Source organism: Schistocerca serialis, chromosome 6 (genome assembly GCF_023864345.2).
Source record: "Schistocerca serialis cubense isolate TAMUIC-IGC-003099 chromosome 6, iqSchSeri2.2, whole genome shotgun sequence".
In the NCBI taxonomy this organism is placed as follows: domain Eukaryota; kingdom Metazoa; phylum Arthropoda; class Insecta; order Orthoptera; family Acrididae; genus Schistocerca; species Schistocerca serialis.
The window spans coordinates 451003167-451027852 of record NC_064643.1 but is presented as its reverse complement, the minus strand read 5'-3'; the positions used below and the strand labels follow the sequence as shown (position 1 = coordinate 451027852).

The 24686-nt window shown below is 39.0% G+C and overlaps 1 protein-coding gene across 2 annotated transcripts in view; it reads right to left on the bottom strand.

Annotated features, from left to right (window-relative positions):
• LOC126485149 (RNA-binding protein 25) overlaps window positions 1-571 on the bottom strand; it is a 188022-nt gene extending 187451 nt beyond the window's left edge. The window contains exon 1 of one of the 2 annotated variants that reach the window (XM_050108815.1): window positions 442-571. The gene's annotated coding sequence lies outside the window, so the exon portion shown is untranslated. The remainder of the gene's footprint in view (window positions 1-441) is intronic. The other variant, XM_050108814.1, reaches the window with a different exon arrangement.
• Window positions 572-24686: the final 24115 nt, after the last annotated feature.

Below are 24686 nucleotides of genomic sequence, written 5' to 3'. Positions count from 1 at the left end.
AATACGTTGTAAAATTGTGTAACACAAACTTCCAAGTCCGCTTTGAGTACACCAACATTATTTGTATCAGAGCGCGATCAACTCCCTGCCCAACGGAAGGTTACCTGACGCTCCTTCGAACTTTTAACGGTGTAACTAAGAGGCAAGTATTCTTAGCGCGGGCAAGTTTCCCCTACTATATTGTCAATCACACAATGTTATCACGGCAAAGTGGCTTCAATTCATTGTTTATTTCATATACCCGTCGTGCTGCATTTTTTTATTCTGAAAGGACGAAGAATTCCTTACTTATTTGAAGTAAAACGTTGATGCTACAAATCAAAAACGAACTGGTAACTAAAATTAAACTACGATCTGGCTGCCTCCTTAACCACACGTGAGTAAACTTACGACCCATACGTTACGCATTCCTATAATTCATTACATATACAGTTAATTTACCTGAAACTGATATTATAAGTCCGTTTGCATAATAAACATGAATCACTACCACAAAAACACACAGCACTTCGTACAAATTCCAGTACAATGGCTGCCGACTTCCAAGCAGAGATTCCAACGTAAACCCGCAACTACTACCATAATTATCTTTGTACACCATCTTCAAGCGGATCAGTTACGCTGGGTTTCCAAATGCAACTTTGGCGACGCCACTTCACAACCATTTGCTTTCATTGCTGTTGTCGTCTGAACCATCCTAGATTAAGAGTCGTGCTCAAGACTTCAGTTCTGCCAGCATCTCTCTCCTACTTTCCAAACGTCATGTAAGCTCTCCTTCATACTCTGTTAGATTAGCAATCTGAAAACAAAGGATACCACAGATTTATGACTCGATTAACAGTTCCTGAAACGCTTTCAATTTTTGTGGAAGTTTCATAAATTCTTGTCAATGAAGTGTTATTACTTCGTCAATGTTCATATATCTGTCGACTGGCAAGCATTTGGCTGCGTTGTCTGAGGTTTTTTTCCTTGTTATTTTGATAAGAAAAGTCATTTCCATTAAATATCATTCAAGATGTCTGTCACAATGTGTGTGTGTGTGTGTGTGTGTGTGTGTGTATGTATGTGTGTGTGAGTGTGTGTGTGTGTGTGCGTGTGTGGTGAGTGAAGTGTTATGAAACAAAGTGTAAATAGTGTGTGCAGTGACTGATAGTTAGATAAGAGTGAACGCTGTGGCATTACATTATTTAATAAGTTATTTGTAAAAAAAAAAAAAAAAAAAAAAAAAAACTATTGTATACCAGGAGTAAATCTAATGATTATCTCCAACTAGAAGTCTGTAAATATATATTTGTATACGAATTAGATTATTTTAAATTGATCTAAACTTTTAAACACTTGGACATGTCCTATAACTTTGTAAAAAGTAATCTACCGATGAGTAAAGATACTACTACCACTAATATCTCATGAGTTATAAGATGGTAAGCAACAACTAAAATCACCAGATCTCGTCAACATAACCCCAGATTGTAACATAGTAGAATTAAAATATTAAAATCTATAAATTTCGAAATCTTTCTTCCAAAGCTTACAAAACATCGATTTTTATTGCTCAATTTTGGTTCATTACATATTTTATTGGGCACTGTTTACTGGACTAGAATATTTTGAGAGACACAGAACACTGACAGTCTATATTTAAAATTCGAAATAGCAAATTTTCTATGTTTTTAATTCCTATTTGCATACACAACTAACTGACAAAAGATTTTAAATCCAGTTTACAAGCATTATTTACAAATTCATTGTTAGAATAACAGTTCATTGACTTAGTAAAAGTAATCATCAATAACGAATTAAGTTTATTGGTAAAGAAACATTTAACTTTTTTGTTGTTTGATGTGACTGCCTACGCTATAGAATAATTTAATTGTTATGGTTGAACTATATTTGTGATAGAACAACTTCTCCAACTAATTCATCAGGACATTAATGCATGTTTTGGAGTGAAAATGTTTATTTTGTCATAGTTCTCCAGTTATGTTTAAAAAATCACATTTACTGGCTATTTTCTAGATAAGATTCTATGTACTGTACTTAGACGCATCTGACATACCCATGGGCTAGTTTTGGATGAGAGCATCATTTTTTATGATTGCGAATATTTATGACAGTATAGTATAACTTGATAAATGTGTGTTATAGTGTTTGTGACGTTCAGATTTTGCGAATTAGTGTGAACATGAAAATGGGAAAGACAGAGACAGAAGAACAGAGAGAATTTAGTAATGGCAAAATTGATCTCAATTATTTTGGTAGGAAAATTTATTTATCAACACAATACTTTTGTATTAAACTAGTTTCTATTTTGCTAACACACTCATTAAACAGTTTGCACACATCCTTCAGTGCTAATAACCTGGTGTTTTCTGCTGAAATATATCATATACAACCGCTCGCTCACCGATAGATCTGTACCTACAGATTGGAAAATTGCACAGGGCGCACCAGTGTTTAAGAAGGGTAGTAGGAGTAATCCATCGAACTACAGACCTATATCATTGACGTCGGTTTGCAGTAGGGTTTTGGAGCATATACTGTATTCAAACATTATGAATCACCTCGAAGGGAACGATCTATTGATACGTAATCAGCATGGTTTCAGAAAACATCGTTCTTGTGCAACACAGCTAGCTCTTTATTTGCACGAAGTAATGGCCACTATCGGCAGGGGATCTCAAGTTGATTCCGTATTTCTAGATTTCCGGAAATCTTTTGACACCGTTCCTCACAAGCGAATTCTAATCAAGCTGTGGGCCTGTGGGGTATCGTCTCAGTTGTGCACTTGGATTCGTGATTTCCTGTCAAGAAGGTCGCAGTTCATAGTAATAGACGGCAAATCATCGAGTAAAACAGAAGTGATATCAGGTGTTCCCCAGGGAAGCGTCCTGGGACCTCTGCTGTTCCTGATCTATATAAATGACCTGGGTGACAATCTGAGCAGTTCTCTTAGGTTGTTCACAGATGATGCTGTAATTTACCGTCTATTAAGGTCATCAGAAGACCAGTATCAGTTGCAAAGCGATTTAGAAAAGATTGCTGTATGGTGTGCCAGGTGGCAGTTGACGCTAAATAACGAAAAGTGTGAGGTGATCCACATGAGTTCCAAAAGAAATCCGTTGGAATTAGATTACTCGATAAATAGTACAATTCTCAAGGCTGTCAGTTCAACTAAGTACCTGGGTGTTAAAATTACGAACAACTTCAGTTGGAAAGACCACATAGATAATATTGTGGGGAAGGCGAGCCAAAGGTTACGTTTCATTGGCAGGACACTTAGAAGATGCAACAAGTCCACTAAAGAGACAGCTTACACTACACTCGTTCGTCCTCTGTTAGAATATTGCTGCTCGGTGTGGGATCCTTACCAGGTGGGGTTGACAGAGGACATCGAAAGGGTGCAAAAAAGGGCAGCTCGTTTTGTATTATCACGTAATAGGGGAGAGAGTGTGGCAGATATGATACGTGAGTTGGGATGGAAGTCATTAAAGCAAAGACGTTTTTCGTCGCGGCGAGATCTATTTATGAAATTTCAGTCACCAACTGTCCGCCCCCGTAGCTGAGTGGTCAGCATGACGGATTGCCGTCCTCTGGGCCCGGGTTCGATTCCCGGCTGGGTCGGAGATTTTCTCCGCTCAGGGACTGGGTGTTGTGTTGTGTTCATCATCATTTCATCCCCATCCGGCGTGCAGGTCGCCCAATGTGGCGCCGAATGTAATAAGACCTGCGATATGGCGGCCGGACCTGCCCCGCGAGGGGCCTCGCGGCCAATGACGCCAAACGCTCATCATCATCATCAGTCACCAACTTTCTCTTCCGAATTCGAAAATATTTTTTTGAGCCCAACCTACATAGGTAGGGATGATCATCAAAATAAAATAAGAGAAATCAGAGCTCGAACATATAGGTTTAGGTGTTCGTTTTTCCCACACGCTGTTCGGGAGTGGAATGGTAGAGAGATAGTATGATTGTGGTTCGATGAACCCTCTGCCAAGCACTTAAATGTGATTGCAGAGTATTCATGTAGATGTAGATGTAGATGTTTTTTCTAATTCAGGTTCTCATCTTACTGCATTCGTTTTCAATATCACTTTCTAGTCGACTTTCGTCTTTTTTGCCTGCAAATATAATTTCGATTATCATGACTATGGGTTTTCATTGTCATCTCATTAAACATTTGATTATCTTTTCACAGAGTTCCAAATTATAGCAGAGTTTTACTGTATTCATTGAACGAGTGGAGTTTTATTTCTTTCTAACTTTTTCTATGTTTGTTAAAGAAGTTATACACAGATAGATGAAAAAATGGTAACATCACTTTAAAACCAGTTTCGAATGGATTGGATGGTATTTTATGTCACATATTTAAAAATGTATTTCATTTTTTCATGTAAGCATTAATGCATGTAGTTAATACATCGTCCTCAATTGGAATTTCTGCAATAGCTTAGAAACAGTGAAAACATGTCATCTCTTCAATAAAGAAGAAACTGCTAATGTAAATGACTATTGCACTGCATCTTAGTTCATAGTTTTTTAATAATTATGTAACACAGATTTTTATACTAGGCTTTAAAGCAGGGTCATCAAAGAATTGCGCCCGGCGGGCGCGCCCGCGCCCCACAGGCGCAAGGCAGTGTGGTTCAGCGCCCTGTCCGTGACCATGTGTCGCTACTGTCGCCATAGGAGCGAGAGAGAGAGAGAGAGAGAAAGAGAGAGAGACACAGACAGCTGCGGAGCGAGTGAGAGTGCACAGCACTGCTCTGCACTGGACTGTCCCGCGGTCTGATCCAACGTAAACAAAATATTCTATTTTAGAAATAATTTTATGTAAGGGATATAGTGCCTCATTCTTACTGTTAGCAGTTACAAGTAAATATTTTTTGTTATACTTCATGCTACAGCTTTCTGTATCCCTTTTCAGAGTATAGAAATCGGATTCTTAGTTTATTGTTTTGTACATAATAATTTTACCTGACCAAGTTTGAAAATTTATTAAAAATAGAATTAAAGTTATAAAGCTCTTTAATTCTTACAGTCAACATGTGTTAAAGAAGACAATTAACATTCTACAGTTTTTCTTTTTCGAGGAAACGATTTTGTCTAGGTTTGTTACAATATCCCGTGAGACTGCTAACCTCAAAGAACTGGTAAAATTTTTATCGCCAAGTAATGAACGGTTCTTAGTTTTAGCAAGCTTTAATAGAGAGAAAAAGCACTCACAAATATACGTAGAACCAAACATTGAGAGAAATGTGGCCACGTGCTTGTGCAAAAGACGATATTTCTCTCGTGGAAGACATCTGTAAAAGTCAGTCAAAGTTTTACACATAAGAAAGTGGTTCTTCAGACGGATATCACACTGCAGGTCAGATGGTTCAAATGGCTCTGAGCACTATGGGACTCAACATCTGAGGTCATCAGTCCCCTAGAACATAGAACTACTTAAACCTAACTAACCTAAGGACATCACACACATCCATGCCCGAGGCAGGATTCGAATCTGCGACCGTAGCAGTCACGCAGTTCCAGACCACTGCAGGTCAATCAGCTCTAGTTGAAGTACTTGTGGAACGTCCTGTGCCCAAAGGGAAAACGAGCGATCAAATATATATAAAGCTGGCTGAAGCCCACTTATCTCCAAAAATCTGTTTTCAAACTGTTCTTGTAATTCGCAAATGATTTGATCATAATCTGAAAAATCCACATCTTCTTTAACACTGTCTAGTGCAAGAAAGTGTCCACAATTCTTCTCACGCAACTGTTATCCCCACAAAATATATTTTTTTAAATGCTTGAATCGTCTGCACTAATCCAGCAACAGAGTGATTTTCGTCTGGGAGTGAAATGTTCAAAGTATTTAAATGACCAGTAAGGTCACTCAAAAAAACCAAATTCGCTACCCACTTAGGATCACAAAGCAATTCTTCTGGATGTCCTTTCATTTCAAAAAGGTATTTATTTCACTCCTCAAGGAGAAAAACCGATGAAACACCTTTCCTCTGCTCAGTCATCTTACTTCAGTGTGGTACAGGATGTCCGGGTATTCCACTGCGATATCAGCCAGAAATTCTTTAAATTGGAGATGTGTGAGTCCATGCGATCAAAGATAATTAACAGTTCGAAGAACTGTGTCCATAACATTTTTTATGTTGACAACCTTCAGACAAAGTGCCTCCTGGTACATCAGACAATGGACTGCCGCGAATAAGTAACAGCCCATTTCAGCTATTTTTGACCTGACGTAACTTAGGAATCCAGTGCGTATCCCTCATAGCACAGGGCTCCATCTGTTGTTACACTGGTCAGACGTTCCCATTTTAAACCCATTGACTCTAACACGTTTTCCAAAGCTAGAAAAATATCCAAGCCCGTGGTTGTGTTTTATAATGGCATAACGTCGAGATGCGCGGCGGGCGGTCGGGCGGTCCGCACGGCCAGCTGAGCGACACGGCTCGGCCACTGCGATAACACACGAATTCGCCCGGGGCGCTGGCCACGGGCGATCCCGAGCGCTAGCGCCCGAGGGGCGCAGTTTGGAGGAGCCTGCTTTCAAGCAACATTAGAAAACTTCTTTATGCTATTTTGTCGAAAGTCGACATGTTGAGAAACGTGGCTGTTGTACTTTAGGTTTGTAATTTATAAAAAACAGCTACCAGCCACATGTATGGTTTAAAAAAGGCTTATTTTCTTCAGACCATAAGAATAAACCTTTTTTAAACCATACATGTGGCTGGTAGCTGTTTTTTATAAATTATAAACTTCTTTATTATTTAAAATATGACAAAAGTTTAGCAAATTCTGATGTGCATCAGTGGCTACGTATGAGTATTTTTTCCTCATTTGACAGTGCACTACATCTACATCAACATCCATAATCCACAAGCCACTCGACGGTGTGTGGCGGAGGGTACTTTCTGTAACTCTATGTGTTCTCCCTTCTATTCCAATTTCGTATTGTTCATGGAAAGAAAGATTGTCGGTATGCCTCCTTGTGGGCTCTAATCTCTCTGCTTTTATCCTCATGGTCTATTCGCGAGATATACGTTGGAGGGAGCTATATACTGCTTGACTCCTCGGTGAAGATATGTTCTCAAAACTTCAACAAAAGCCCGTACTGAGCTACTGAGCGTCTCTCCTGCAAAGACTTCCACTGGAGTTTATCTATCATCTCCATAACACTTTTGTGATTACTAAATGATCCTGTAACGAAGTGTGCTGCTCTCCAATGGATCTTCTCTATCTCTTCTATCAATCCTATCTGATACGGATCCCACACTGGTGAGCAATATTCAAGCAGTGGACAAACAAGTGTACTGTAACCTACTTCCTTTGTTTTCAGATTGCAGATGACAGGGGAAATGACTCTGGCATTTTTCTAAAAGCATTTGACATAACTGATTAAGATACACAACAAACTTCATTAAGCAATAAATATACTGAGAAGCTGTGATTAGTATGTCCAATTCTTCGAAACCTATTCAAAGAATTGGGCATACTGACCACAGCTTCTCAGTATATTTATTCCTTAATGAAGTGTGTTGTAAATAATTCATCTCTTTTTCCAACTAACTGCTTAGTACACAGTATCAATACTAGGAATAAGAACAATTTACATGAAGATTTAAAATCACTTACTCTTGCACAGAAAGGAGTCCAGTATTCAGCAAGTCATATTTTCAATAAGTTACCAGCAACCATTAAGAGTTTAGTTTCAGACAAGGCACAATTTAAACATAAGTTGAAAGAATTTTTGGTGGCCAGCTCTTTCTATTCCATCCATGAATTTCTCAGCAAGTGCAGTGGACCATTTTAATGAAAACTTATTATACTTTAATTTTTGACAATACTTGGTTGTAACAGCCTAGTAACTACCTACTGTTTGAATGATGGGTGTATGGAAAGCAGATGTAAGTATTAAGTCTGTAAATAGTGGAAGATTAATTTTAAATCTTGTACATAATTTGACTGTTATTAACTGAGGTTCATTGAAATGAATAATTTACTTTAATTTTTGACAATACTTGGTTGTAATAGCCAAGTAACTAGATTCTGTGTGAATGGTGGATTTAATGAAAGCAAATGTGAGTATTAAACCTGTAAATATTAGAAGTTCAATTTTAATTCATGCACATAATTTTACTGTTTATTGACTGAGAATCTTTAAAATTAATGAAACTCAAGTTTTTCTCATTACATTTTTGTAATGTGTTCATCTGACATGTTCGACACTAAGGAGGATCCCCTCTTTTATGGGTCTATGAAATGAATAATTAATCTAGTCTAATCCATATTTCCCTTGATAACATTAAATTACATAATCTGGTTCTGTCATCACTAAATTCTTTCTGTTCTTCTGTCTCTGTAATTCCAATATTCATGTTCACATTAATTCGCAAAAGCTGAGCATCATGATCACTATCACCCATATAAAAAATTGTCAACAGCAGTATTTTTTTCACAAGTAATTCCAGCTGAGGAGTGTACAGACTCAAAATTATTAATTACATTCAACAGTTTATTTCTATGGTTAAAATCTTTAACAAAGTCAACATTTAAACCTACACAAATGGCCATATCCTTCCTATCAGCTTAAGTATTGTTAACCACCTTTTAATAAACTACAATAAATATTTTCCAATCTTCACACATAGATTTGTAACATAGTCGAATTAAAATATTAAAATCTAAAAATAAGGAAACCTTTCTCACAAACCTTGCGAATCCCAATCCATATAAAAAGGGAAATCCTGAATCAGAAAAATAACCATGAGATGCATACACTCCCTTAAGACTCTCTTACAAAACAAAGTTAAAAACTTCAGTGTGTATCATGAACTTCAAACAAGACGAATCATTTGGTTGGCAAAGTTACTTCAAACATTTGAAATGGGCACCTATAAATGCAAGTGATATCCTGGAATAACTCACGATTTCCTACTGTTCTATTACAGTGATTACTTGGTTGAGTGTTACCCCAAAAAGACACAAGCATCTACTAATGTACTGATAGACTTTGAACAGCTAATTGCAATACTCAAGCTGAATGCTGCTCAGGAATAGTTCTAATGTGCTGGTACTGCTATTTCTGCTCACCATAAAGTATCAGCATGTGTTGAGTAGGATGTCACTTCCTTCTCTGGTTCTCTGCTATACGAAGCTAAATCGCACCCCTCATAGACTCGACATTAGACCTTTAATCAGCTGCTCCAGTGGAGATTGCTGATTTGAGAGATACGATCAGCCCCGAGACCCATGGCAAAGTCCCCTCTTCTTGTATACCAGAAATGAGAAGCCTGCTATTCTCTCCCCACCAAAACAACCTGACTACCAATCATTTTTCAGGCACTCTGTCAATGGCATGATTCTTTTTTCGTCAGAAATCGAAATCAAGACAAGGCATCATATAAAAAATTTCGATGACTTCTCTGTCCTCCCGTCTTCTCTAACAAAACTTCCCTCTATGTGAATTGGCCCCATGAAGTCACATATATTTTTATCAATCGGTGTTTTTCATGCCCAGGACCTAGCCTTGCTCCTGTGGTCCTCACAAAGTTAAAACCTGTGCCCAAGGCTATGTGCTAATTATGCGACCTCTTCATGTTCTTACGAAAGTTGGAGATCATTATCTTCTGAAGACAGTATTCTAAACATGGAAGAGTGGCTTTCCCTCTCAACCCACTGCTCATTTCCCCAGTCAGAGTGGAGATGTGCCATACAGTCGAACAAAAGCTTTCATTTGCTGGGGCCCTGTGTAACACAACTTTCACCTTGACAACACATGGCTCCCTACCTATGTGCTTCCTGCATATCAAACCCTGATTTTTCCATTGGGCCCTGCAACCCTCTTCCAGAGTCCATCATGTGTGTGATTCCCAAACTGTTTCAGACAAGCAAAGAACAGACTCACACCAGTGTAAATGTGAAAACACTGATTATGAGAAGAAGCTACCAAGAAGTCAGCACATACAGTCGCTGCAGTCACTTTTACCCTTCAAAATTATAATTGTTGGTTCCTGTGTCAATTATTATCCTCTGATGGAAATTAATTGTTATTGAATGAAAACAGGCAAGCCAAATAGCTTGCTCCTTTTCATAGCATCCCACTTTTATCTAGATATTTTGCGCCAGAGGTGACCCTCTTGATATTGGTAGGGGGCCAACAGTAATAAAAATTTACAAACGACCATAACCTGTATTTGGTGGGAACATCAATGTTATGTATATGATAATCAAAGGTAAAGGCTGCTAACAGGGCACTACAAAGGGTAACTCTGCTAACCCCGACATGTAAATAATGTTCAAATAATTAAGGCAATACTCAAACAACCAGAAAGAAACCAGTATAACAGATTACCATTTTAATGCTGTCCTGGATGCTGAAGGCGAACCCTTGATAAAAAAAATGTACACAAAGACAACAATGATTCCATTACCAGCTGTCCAAAGAATCGGTCAGCTCTTTACTGAGGCCAGATTTGCAATCAAATTACAATAATCGTTTGTTTTTTGTTTGCTTTTAACAAAATGTGGTTCCTTGCCCATTTACTACACGAAATGATTCAGTTTTCTGACTGAAGGTCCACCCGTACCACATGTTCATCCATTATCCATATAGTTAGGTCATTAGAGGATAATCTACTACTTCCATCATTTTCTCCAGTGGTGTATGATTCTTTAGGGCAGTTAAAGTGGGCAGTAGTGTCAGACTGCCTGGCATCTCGTGTATCACCTCTCGTTATTCCCTCAAAAACGTGTCCCACTTAGCATGCTGTTTGTTACAGTATATTCTGGATAGATTACCCAGAATTTCCATGATGTAAGCTTCAAACCGGGGTGGTATGCAGAGACATATATAGGCTGTATCCTATGTCTCCTCAGTGTTTCTCTAGAATGTTCATATTTATATTGTGGTACATTATCAATGACAGTCTTGCCAAAGCGACCAACTTGCACAATGAAATACTCTCACACTATGGATACTGTCAGCGCTGTAGCTCTGAACAATGGTGTAAGGATCAAAAACTTTGACTTGAAATCTGCTACTCCAATAAGTAACGAAAACTGTGTCTAGTGACTAGGAGAGGACCCACTAAGACAGCTGCCCCAAGATGTCGCAATTTCTTGGTCACAGTAGGACAGAGATGAGGTTGTACTGCCTGAGGTGATAGTTTTGCCTTTTGACATTTGTATACAGAAAGTATTTTTCTTATTCTTCATTCCATATTGTTTCATATCTCCTCATGTATACAGAGAGCCCACAGTGGCTCAGAAATACTTCTGTGATGGAAAAGAATTCCGTTTCTCAGTAAATAGAATTGCCTAGTTGTTGCTTGATCTCGATATCTCTTTCAATTGCTTAAGTGCCTTCCTTGTTCTGCTCCTTCTTGACCTCTCTCATCAAAATGATAATACAGATTTTTAAGGCCACGTTTCTCAAATAAAACAAGCAGAAGAGGTTTCCCCTGCGTCTTCAGTTATTCCTTCTTCTAATCCTTTCAGTGAATGAGACAATGCTTCAGTATGACATTTTTTCAGTTGGCTCATAGGTCACAGAAAATCAAATTCTTGGAGGACTAACATCAATCTAGTTAAATGTTCATGCTTTAATTTAGCCATCATTAGGAATTCAAATGCCCAGTGGTCGATATAGAGCCTAGTTTTGTGCCTGAACAAGAAGTCATGAAACTTCTTGAACCACCACACTACAGTGAAAGTTTGAGCTTTGTTATCGAATAATTCCTCTCACATTTAGACAAACATGGCTTCCAAATAAATTGATCAATTTTACACATTCTCCATTCCCCTCAAATTTTTGGAAAATCATAACGTCAAATTCTGTCTTGGCACTTTCAGTGGAAATACAAAAGTCTTTCGTCAGGGTGGGCTGCTACAGTATAGGAGTCGTTACCAGTAAGGTTTTAATGCATGAAATTCACTCTCATCAGCAGTGTCCTGCATGCTTGGTGTTTTCTTCCCCATCAGTACACATAACCATGGTTTCACCAGTGAATCAACCTTTATGAATTTTTATAGACATTTATGATACATAAGAATCCTCTTAGTCCCTCTCTGGTTTTTGGTGTCAGAAACTAACTGTGCAATGACTTTGATCTTATTTGGATTCAGTGATATTTCTTTCACTGTAATTACATATCCTAAGAATTCCTCTTTTTCTTTCTATAACAGGATTTTTCTAGATTGGAGGTTACACTGTGTTTCTTTGGGGCAATGAGCAATACACCTAGGGTTCTATGATGTACTTCTCGTGTTTCCTTGGCAATTAATATGTCGTCTATATAACTTGTTACATGTTGTTTTACAGATTCAGCATGTAATCCACAAATGAAAGCAGCAGAGAATGCGTTCAGTCTGAAAGGTAGGCAACGAAATTGGTAACATTGTCCAAGTGCAAGCAAAGTAGTATACTTTCTGCACAAAGGATGCAGTTCAATTTGCGAGAAACATAATCTTAGCTCGACTGAAGAGAAAACTTTCATCCTGTGCAACTTCTATGTCAGCTCTTCCAGTTTCTCTTGTCTGCTTATGTTGCTGTTGTGGTCTTCAGTCCAGAGACCGGTTTGATGCAGCTCTCCATGCTATTCTATCCTGTGCAAGCTTCTTCATCTCCGACTAACTACTGCAACCTTCATCCTTCTGTTTAGTATATTCATGCCTTGGTCTCCCTCTACGATTTTGACACTACATATTTCCCTCCAATATTAAACTGGTGATCACATGATGCCTCAGAACTTGTCCTACCAATGGGTCTGTTCTTTTATTCAGGTTGTGCCACAAATTCCTCTTCTCCCCAATTCTATTCAGTATCTCCTCGTTAGTTAAGTGACTTACCTATCTAATCTTCAGCATTCTTCTGTAACACCACATTTTGAAAGCTCTAATCTCGTCTTGTCTAGACTGTGTATCGTCCATGTTTCACTTCCATACATGGCTACACTCCATACAATTACTTTCAGAAAGGACTTCCTGACACTTAAATCTACACTCAATGTTAACAAATTTCTCCTCTTCACAAACGCTTTTCTTGCCATATCCAGTCTACATTTTATATCCTCTCTACTTTAACCATCCTCAATTAACTTGCTTCCCAAATAATAAAACTCATCTACTACTTTAAGTGTATCATTTCCTAATCTAATTCTCTCAGTATCACCTGATTTAATTCGACTACATTTCATTATCCTAGTTTTGCTTTTGTTGATTTTCATCTTAATTCCTCTTTTCAAGGCACTATCCATTCTGTTCAACTGCTTTTCCAGGTCCTTTGGTGTCTGTGACAGAATTAAAATGTTGTCAGCAAACCTCAAAGTTTTTTATTTCTTCTCCATGGGTTTTAATTCCTACTAAAAAAATTTTCTTTTGTTTCCTTTACTGCTTACTCAATATACAGATTGAATAACATCAGGGATAGGCTACAACCCTGTTTCATTCCCTTGTCAATCACTGTTTCCCTTTCATACCCCTCGACTCTTATAACTGCCATCTGGGTTCTGTACGAGTTGTAAACACCCTTTCACTCCCTGTATTTTACCCTGCCATCTTCAGAATTTGAAAAAGTGTATTTCAGTAAACATTGTCAAACGTTTTCTCTGTGTCTACAAATGCTAGATACGTAGGTTTGCCTTTCCTTGACCTTTGTTCTAAGATAAGTTGTAGGGTTAGTATTGCCTCACATGTTCTAACATTTCTACAGAATGCAAACTGATCCTCCTTGAGGTTGGCTTCTACCAGTTTTACCATTCTTCTGTAAAGAATTCGTGTTAGTATTTTGCAATTGTGACTTATTAAACTGATAGTTCGGTAATTTTCACATCTGTCAACACTTGCTTTCTATGGGATTGGAATTATTATATTCTTTTTGAAGCCTGTCTCATATATCTTACTTGCCATATGGAAGAGTTTTGTCGTGGCTGGGTCTCCCAAGGCTATCAGTAGTTCTACTGGAATGTTGTCTACTCCTAGGGCTTTGGTTCGACTTAGGTCTTTCAGTGCTCTGTCAAATTCTTCATGCATTATCATATCTCTCATTTCATTTTCATCTACATCCTCTTCCATTTCCATAATATTGCCCTCAAGCATATCGCTTTTGTATAGACCCTCTATATACTTCTTCCACCTTTCTGCTTTCCCTTCTTTGCTTAGGACTGGCTTTCCATCTATGCTTTTTGTATTCATACATGTGGTTCTCTTTTCTCCAGCGGTCTCTTTAATTTTCCTTCAGGCACTATCCATCTTACCCCTAGTATATCCTTACATTTGTCATCTATCCATCCCTACTTAACCATTTTGCACTTCCTGTTGATCTCATTTTTGAGATGTTTGTATTCCTTCTCGCCTGCTTCATTTACTGCATTTTTATATTTTCTCCTTTCATCAACTGAATTCAATATTCAGTGCTTCATCAGATTCTTCACATAGTATTGTATCTCCCTTCTCAACTTCATCTACATCATTTCCATAATAATTCCCTCAAGTACATCTCCCTTCTATAGACCCTCTATATACTACTTCCACATTTCTGCTTCCCCTTCTTTGCTTAGGACTGGTTTTGCATCTGAGCTCTTGATGTTCATGCAGATGGTTTTCTTTTCTCCAAAGATCTCTTTAATGTTACTGTAGGCTGCATATATCTTATCCCTAGTGGCATATCCTTTTATATCCTTACATTTGTCCTCTAGCCATTCAGGCTCAGCCATTTTGTACCTCCTGTCGATCTCATTTTTTACGTTTTTATTCCCTTTCACCTACTTCATTTATTGCATTTTTATATTGTCTCCTTTCATTGATTAAATTCAATATCTCTTGTGTTACCCAAGGATTTCTACTAGCCGTACTCTTTTTACCTACTTGATTTTCTGCTGCCTTCATTATTACATCTCTCCAAAGCTACCCATTCTTCTTCTGCTGCAACTCTTTCCCCTACTCTGGTCGATAGTTCCCTAACGCTCCCTCTGAAACTCTCTACAACCTCTGGTTCTTTCAATTTATCCAGGTCCCATTTCCTTAAATTCCTACCTCTTTTCAGTTTCATCAGTTTGAATCTACAGTTCATAGCCAATAAATTGTGGTCAGAGTTCATACTTGCCACTGGAAATGTCTTACAGTTTTAAACCTGCTTCCTAAATCTCTGTCTTACCATTATACAGTATAATCTATTTATAATCTTCCAGTGTCTCCAGGCCTCCTCCACATATACAACCTTCTTTCGTGATCCTTAAACTAAGTGTTACCTGTGATTAAATTATGCTCTGTGCAAAATTCTATTAGGTGGCTTCCTCTTTTAATCCTTACCCCTGTCTATATTCACCTACGAATTTTCCCGCATGACTATTAAATTTTCATCTCCCTTAACTATATGAATAATTACTTTTATCGCATCACACATTTCTTGAATCTCTTCATTGTCTGCGGCACTAGTTGGGATATAAACTTGTACTACTGTGGTAGGTGTGGGCTTCATATCTACCTTGGCTACAATAAGGCATTCATTATGCTGTTCGTAGTAGCTTATCTGCATTCCAATTTTTTACTCGTTATTAAACCTACTCCTGGATTACCCACATTTTATTTTGTATTTATAACCTTATATTCACATAACCAGAAGTCTTATTCCCGCTGCCACCGAAATTCACTAATTCCTACTATATCTAACTTTAACCTATCCGTTTCCCTTTTTAAATTTTCTGACCTACCTGCCCAGCTAAGGGATCTGACATTCCACACTCCGATTCACAGACTGCCAGTTTTGTTTCTCCTGATAATAACGTCCTCCTGAGTAATTCCAACCAGGAGATCCAAATGAGGGACTATTCTAATTCCAGAATATTTTACCCAAGAGAACACAATCATCATATAACCATACAGTAAAGCTGCATGCCCTCAGGAGAAATTACAACTGTAGCTTCCCCTTGCTTTCAGTCGTTTGCAGTACCAGCACAGCAAGGCCGTTTTGATTGGCTGCTGCCCCTCTTCAGGAAACACACGTTTGTCTGGCCTCTCAACAGATTCCCTTCCAGTGTGGTTGCACCTACGTATGGCTATCTGTATCGCTGAGACATGGAAGCCTCCCCACCAACCGCAATGTCCATGGTCATGGGGGAGGGTGTGCCCATATGTAATGTGAAAATGGTGTTAATTTGTCTGAATCCAGTATGAGCCATGTGGACCCATCATTCTTTTTGACAACCCCCAGCAGACTACCTTACACTGTAACTACATCAATCAGTCCATCCTTTAATATTCTTTGTGTCTACTGACTCACCTTGTTGTGTATGAAGCAGAATGGGGTACAGAGGCACAAAAAAATCTGCAATTGTCCTTCACCTTAAATGCATACTGGAAGTTCCTGATGGTACCTGGTTTTGGTAAAAATACCTCTTGGTTTGCAAGTCGTATTCTTCACAATCCTTCTCTTTCTTTCGACTCGATGTCGTTAAGCTGCCCCACCTGTTCATTAATCGCCATGTTGATTTCTTGTTTTATCATCTCCTCATCGTCTACATGTTGTTTTTCATGAAGCCTGTGTCAGTTTTCTCTCTCATTTCTAGATCTTCATGCAGAGCTTCACGCAGCAATTCATGGTAGTCACTGAGATAGGTTTCTTTCCAATATTCAAATCGTTGACTAGTTTGTGTACCACTAGGAAGTTTCTTACCAAAGTACGACATGTGGCGCTAACAAACTAGTTTAAGTCTGTCTGATGGTTTACCTCTGTAAATATATCCATTTTTGCTCCCCTTATACTCGTTTTTGTTAGTAAGAATGCTGGCCAACTGAAATTTTCTGCACACCTTTTGAATGCTGTCTTAGAAATCATGGAAAGCTACCTCCCACTGTCCAGAAACCCTCTCAGTTTCATGTCACCTATCATTACTTTATTTGCCATATGAATGTCCTTTATCATTGTTACCTCTGTATCCTCTAATAGTATTTTGGGTACATTTTCGTACTTCAGTACATTTATTTGGCTGGTTCTGACTTGTGTGGCGGTTGTAAAGATAGCCTCTCCCACATCTTCACATTGTCAGTGCTATAATGGGTTACACCTCCGCTAGTCAGTTTGTGGATCTGGCGGTCTAATTTCCATAATTTCCTATTCTCTGTTCCTATTATCTGCTGCTCCTGATTACTACCGCCCACAAGTCCATTCCTATTGTTGTAGGTATTACTGCTATGGCGACATGTAGGTTACTGAAGTTACTCTCATGATCACACTTTCCTTCTCTATTATGGTGTCTGTCGAACACAAACTCCAAGTCAAAAAGTGTATTTGGAAATTTTTCTATGTCCTCATTGCTTCATCTCATTAGTACCTGTTAATAACTCGATGGCAGCTTCACATAGTAGTATCAAACAATTTCCCTAGGAATGCATGGAACATTTAGGAATTGATTCTTCTTCATAATTGCATGTAAGCACCTCTCTGGGCTTTTGAAACTGGATCTGCATAGTCTTTAGATATTATCCTCCCGTGTTTTGTCCTGTCTCGCGTTTCACAGACCAATAATTCGACAAGAACATGTCTCTAAACTCCTTGTAGGATGTGCATGTGGCCTCTCATCTATTCTGTTACAGTTCCTTCAAGGTGTCCCCACACAAGTTCTAATGTGTATACCAATGGCCATGATGGTAGCAACGACAAATCAAACCAGAAGTCATAGTCTTGGGGTGCAGTGTGCTCCCACTGTCTTTATAATTTTGAAACTTCCATACCTGGATAACATGCCTGAAATCACATGGCTCCATTCCATTTACACAAACCCCCAACTGTCGTTTCTGTCGTTCTTCTCATCCATTTCTGTCTGTGCTTGGCATGTGACTTCTGACTATTGCAATGACCACAGCTGCATTCACTTCCACCATGAACAAGACTCCTGCTGAGTGACACTCAGTTGTGTATTTCGCTCGAACTTGATTCCTCGCCTAATGCAACTCTGACTTTCTCTTGCAGATTACAGTGATTCTTATCTCCTTCTTCGTTCCTTTTTCACTGCCTTGTGTTGATATTTTATTGTTTGTTCTTGAATGCAAGAATTGTATGTACCTCTTGAGTTTCTGCTAATGATATTGGGTTAGTAGTTTCAAACGCCTCTCTGACTTTGTGAATTTGATCTTCTGCTATCTCAAAATTATGAATCTGTAACAGGCTTATTGCTTCTTCTAACTGGCTGTTGATAGGTTCTTCGACCTTACCAATGCGCTCCCATGGTTTAACAACCCATTTCTCTATCTTTTCTTGCTGCTCCTGCAATTTTGAATGGCTCTGCTACACACCTGAGAGTTGCCCAGTCCATGCTTCACGTTTCTACTCTACTGGGTAGTTTCGTTATCACCTCACGATTTCCCTTTACTGCTTTCCTGCGTTCTTCTTCCACTACCAGCGGCACTCTCTTGGCTTCGTGTGCCTCTTTCTTCTCTTTCTATGCCATTATTTTAGTTTCTTCTGTCAACTTCCTCGTTTCTCCCTTTATTTCCTTATTTCATGTTTTTTTCTCACAATTCTTTATTCATTTTCTATTCTTCTTGGCTTATTCTCGCATTGCTTTTAGAAATTCTATGACGCCAAAACTACCTCCTGTCTCACTGCACCTATTTAGTGAAGATGCTCAATGGATTATTAATTGTCACTCACGTGTTCAGCCTCTCATCCACCTCTGCTTCGCAATTATGAACAGCACTTCTACATGTTGTGGACTGGCCTCCTCTTCCACCTCATTGTTATTACAGTTTGCTTTATGATCCACATCATCTGTCTGTATGCTATTCATCACATTACCTTCGCTGGCCGCGGTGGCCGTGTGGTTCTAGGCGCTGCAGTCCGGAACCGCAGGACTGCTACGGTTGCAGGTTCGAATCCTGCCTCGGGCAGGGATGTGTGTGATGTCCTTAGGTTAGTTAGGTTTAAGTAGTTCTAAGTTCTAGGGGACTGATGACCTAAGATGTTAAGTCCCATAGTTCTCAGAGCCATTTGAACCATTTGAACATTACCTTCGTTACTGCAATCAATTGGACTTGTCCGTTCCATGGGATAAATTATCGGTTCCTCTTCTGAATTGCAATCACCTGTAATTTCCTTGATGCTAACTGTTTTACTTTCACAGTGCTCTAGTTAGTTCTGTCTTCATACAAAACATCAGTTTAAATGCGAAAACACTAATTATGACAAGAAGTGGCCAAGAAGTCAGTGCATATAGTCACTGTAGTTATGTTTACTCTTCAGAGTTACTGTTGTTCTATTCTGGATCCTCATTATCCTCTGACAGAAATTAATTGTTATTTAATATAACAGGACAAGCCATATGGCTTGCCACCTTTCAATCTAGTGTCCATATTTTTCTTCTGTTGCAAACTCTACATTATCTTTCACATCCATCCCATGAAATTAATCATTGTTTCATTAATAATAACTATGTAGACTTCATTCAAAAATCATAGCTGGCATAATATGTTCTTTAATTAACTACATACTGAACGTCAACATGCAGTTCCCTAACTTGTTTCCTATAGACCGAACATTGTCATAGCACTTTAGAAGATATGTATATATTTAATTCCAGTTGTTTCTGATAAATTACTTGTGTAAATGTAAGGGCTATTGGACTGATTCTGGCCACGAGAAAATTTTTCTTGTCACTTATAGAGTTTATGCATCTTTTTCCAGTAACAGGCTGTAAATATTTCCTTGCAGTTCCTTCAGTTAGTTGCCAAAGCCATTCCAATAAATACTGGATATGTAGAATGAGATTTTCACTCTGCAGCGGAGTGTGCGCTGATATGAAACTTCCTGCCAGATTAAAACTGTCTGCCGGACCGAGACTCGAACTCAGGACCATTGCCTTTCGCGGGCAAGTGCTCTACCATCTGAGCTACCAAAGCATGACTCAAAACCCGTCTTCCCAGCTTCAATTCTACCAGTACCTCGTCTCCTACCTTCCAAACTTCACAGAAGCTCTTCTGCCAACCTTTCAGAAATAGCACTCCTGGAAGAAAGGATATTGCGGAGACATGGCTTAGCTACAGCCTGAGGGATGTTTCTAGAATGAGATTTTCGCTCAGCAGCAAAGTGTGCACTGATATGAAACTTCCTGTCAGAATGAAACTGTGTGCCGGACCGCAGAAGAGCGTGTTCTGCAGAAGAGCTTCTGTGAAGTTTGGAAGGTAGGAGATGTGGTACTGGCAGAATTGAAACTGTGAAGCTCAGATGGTAGAGCACTTGCCCACGAAAGGCAAAGGTCCCGAGTTCGAGTCTCAGTCCGCCACACAGTTTTAATCTGGCAGGAAGTTTCACTGGGTATGCAATCTGTAAATGATGCCACTGACATACACAACACTCATGGCTTGAAATTGTATCCATTTATTTGTAGACCATCTGTAAAATCATTTCACAAGCAACGAACCAGTTTTCTCTAAATGAATTTATAACTGATATGAGGGCCTCATGCATGAAAAAGCAATATTCTCTCACAAGTGACATTTCATTTACATGTAAAGCAGCCCCACATACTCGACTATCAGAAGAGTTATTCGCTTTCCCAGGAGACTAGAATCTTCATGACGCTTTTGGTGGATGTTTTGTAAAACAACGCTGATAGCATGCAGAATTTAAACATCTTTACATTGACGTTTCAAAGCAGTGTCGTACTGGGAAATATCTAAAACAGCATTTGATATGCAAATTATCTTCAGTGTGACAAGTAGAACATATAGAAACATCTACGCCGTTGGAATCTGAGGTAAAATATTTGTAGCTAACTATTAAATGACATTTCTCATGTATATTTTCTTACAGATATTACACTTTTTAAGGGTACAGACGTCGATCCGGCATTCGCCAGATCGAATCTGCCCCTTACATTTCTTAGCTGCAGCACAGCGGGCCTCTTTGCTAAGGTGCAGCGGCATCGCTGAGGGTGATGCCCCAAAGTTCTGGAATGTGAGAATCGGCGCCTAGAGATAGGTTGGTTGGAAGCAGTGGGTCAGTGGCACTCAAGCCATTCCTGGAGCCATCACGTGAGCTGGTCATGACTGTGTATGAGAGTGCAATGACGGGAATAGTGTTAAAAATATTAATTTCTCGATTATGAAACGTTCAATACTGGAAAGGCGACTGCACAGAGTAAGAATGGCAATGGATAACTCATTTTATATCTTGAATGATGAGTATATGCAAGTGTGGTGCGAAGAGGATTAGGAACCATGTTTAAGTGATTTGCAATCAAGGAACGAATAAAATCGAGTGCTCCATACAAGTGTGTTATATAATTTATGACCGAAATCGCTTTCCTAACTTTTGAATGGGACTGTTTTGCGTTAGTGTGAACGGAGTAAATAGAGCAAGTGTCGTAGGCAACACTGTTGAGACTCTAATTATAAACACATGTATTTCGGGAGTAAGCTTGCCCCTCTAGATGTTTGACGTCTTTAAAGAACTTCAAATAGCCAGACTGAAATATTTCCAGCAAACTGTTGTAAGGGGAGGGGGCGGGGGGGCAGCCTACATGTGACGACACATGAAAACGTGGACTGCAAGATCCTTGGATGCGTTCATAAGAAGAACAAAGGAAGGAACAGTTTTCTAAACGTTTCAGATACAATGTAAACGCTACTACAAGAAAGAAGAAAAAGCTGGACTACCTGACGAATAACAGAGTAAACAGATGCCACATCACAACAATCATCAGGCAACAGTGCAGCAGCCAGCAGCAGCAAGAGTATAAAATATAAGTGTCGAATGTTGCTGTAGGCCAATAACCAAAAATTGGTGATGTAGAAACTGATTAACAGTGTGGCAGAGGGTAGTCGCTGACAGGTGCTGCATAGACTATCTGTAAAACTCCATGTGACAAAACAGTGAAATTTTAGATCTGTGGATAGTGATAATTTGGGATAATATTCAGAATAATAGTAGTACATTTCAAATAGTACAAAACTGAGCCAGTATTGCATGTATAGGAAATCAAACAGGAGAGTGTTTCAGATGAGGACGATTATCAGTCAGATGTAGAGGAACCAGAAACCTAGTTGTCAGGGAGTGAAATGAAGCAAGGAAATGAATCTGATGGGGTGGAAAATTCGATAGCTAACCTAAGAAAATTATTCTTTGAAGATAGCATGGGGCAGCAAAGTGTGGGAAGTCAGGCCACATCCCAAGCAGTTGGTGCAAAAACTGTAACCACAGCCAAAACGGAAAGGTGGGAAGCTGTGAGAGCAACCAAAGATAGTAGGTATGACATTTTCGAAGAAACACCAAAGCCAAAGGGTGGAACTAGTTTTGATTTCGATCTACTCGTGAAGATATTCAAGAAGTTAGATGAAAAAACAGATACATGTCCAAAAGAAATGAAATCGTCAATATTAACAGAACTTTAAAGAAAATGGTTCAAATGGCTCTGAGCACTATGGGACTTAACGTCTGAGGTCATCGGTCACCTAGAACTTAGAACTACTTAAACCTAACTAACCTAAGAACATCACACACATCCATGCCTGCAGCAGGATTCGAACCTGCGACTGTAGCAGTCGCGCGGTTCCGGACTGAAGCCCCTAGAACCGCTCGGCCACCACGGCCGGCAACAGAACATAAATCAGACGTTAGAGCACTTAAAGAAAAAAAATTGCACGTTTTGAGGCAAGTTGTAAAGCATGGGAGTAAAAATGCATAATGAAGTAAAGAAAGGATAGGAAAAAAAGAGAGTAAACCAGGAAATCGCAATTGGGGAGACACGAAAGTAAAAGAACAGCAAAAACAGGTGCAGGAGAGCGTAACGATAAATATTTGGCAAATATGAATGCACAAGGAGAAGAAGAAACTAATAAACGAGTACAAGAGGTCGAGAAGATGGTGAAAGTGCAAGGGGGTGGTGGCAGAAATACAGAAACTACAACAAAATATCAAGCAACAAATGGAGCAGGTTGTAACTGAGAGCCCAAGTAGTGAAATAAAATCATTACGTGGGCAAACTGCAATAGTGACCATGACGAGTTCATAAACACTTGTATGTTCAGTAAACTCCACCCCAGAGGTAAGTTGCACTCTGTTCCGTCTATAAAGAATTTCCAGGAATTATTGCCAAAATCATGGGATGGAGGGACTAAAATTGCTTGCGTTGTAAATCAAATGGAGGAGAAGCATGTAACTGGGATACATGGTTAGGTAAGAAACATTCAACCTATGCAGAATTTGAGAAGATTTTCCTACGTAAATATTGATCCAAGAGCAAAAAGGACGACAAATTAATTTGTATAGGCAATCCTCCATATGATAGGAGAATGGACGGAACTTAGTGAGTTCTTAGAACAGGAATTAGAGAGGAACCAGTATCTTGACACACCGTATGATGAGAGAAATATGGTGCCATGAGTGATACAAAGGCTGCCAGAAGTCAGCAACAAAATACAAGAAATTACGAATATTGATAGAAGAGCAGCCGAGAGGCTACTCACATTAACTGAAAAATACAGAAAAGTTGTTGGAAAGAGACCAGGAATAGTAAAAGGCTAAAAGGCCCATCATATAATATAAAAATAAAGCCTAATAAGCCATATTTTAGGCCACCTTATCACATTCAGGAAAATAAGCAGAGGGAATTATAGAAGATGCTAACAAATGATACAATGGAGAGAGCTCGAAGTCAGTACAACAGCCCACTAGTTATTGTGGGTAAGAAGAATGGTAGTGTGAGGCTTGTGTTGGACGTAGGACGAGCCAACAAGGTATCTGAACTGGAAAGGGACCGACTAGTGGACACTGACGAACTGTTACAGAAATTTAAAGGAGCAAAGATATTTTCAAATCAGGATTTGACATCCAGATGTCACCAGATAGTGCTAGACCCAGAGTCAAGGCCAGTTACAGCATTTTTGTACGAGGGAAGATGTTTATATTTATAGAGTGCTACCACTCGGATTCAACGTATCTATGCCTGCTTTTATTAAAACGCGAGACTGAGTGCCAAGAGAACATTTACTGGAGAAAATTACGATCTATATGCAGATGACGTATTAGTAGCCAGTGAGACGTGGGAGGAGCACTTAAGGACTTTGGAGGAGATATTAGAAAGATGTGAACATGGTGGCACCAGACTTAATTTTCAGAAGTCGATGTTTGGAAGACCAGACATATATTTCCTGGGACACATTATCAGACCAGAAGGAATAAAACACGACCCAGAGAAGCTGTCGACCATAAGAAATTTTCCGACACTAAGAGTGATGAAAGATATTAATAGATCATACAGAGTATAATTCAGTAACAGCCGTAGTAAGTGAGGACACTGTATTCGTATGTTTGGGAGTGCCATTAACCATGTTTCTCATGATTCCACGGGTTATGTTCCAGCAGAAATATTGTTCAATCGAATTCCGGGCAGTCTAATCAGAAATCTGTTGAAAAACACCCCTGACAAAGACCTGACGCCGAAAAAAATCTAAAAGGCCAAACAAATTCTTATTAGCAGAGCTGAAGCACAGACAAGACAATGTAATAAGATTGTGCATCCAGATGTGTACTGTGAGGTCCTGACCACTCGTCTTGTATAGGGTGCCTAAAGGATGCTGCATTCTCGGAATGCTATACAACAATTCAAGCAAATCAAATTAATAGTTTTTATTACAATGAAGAAGATTTACAATACTTAACTCTGAATTTAAAACGGTGTCGCAAG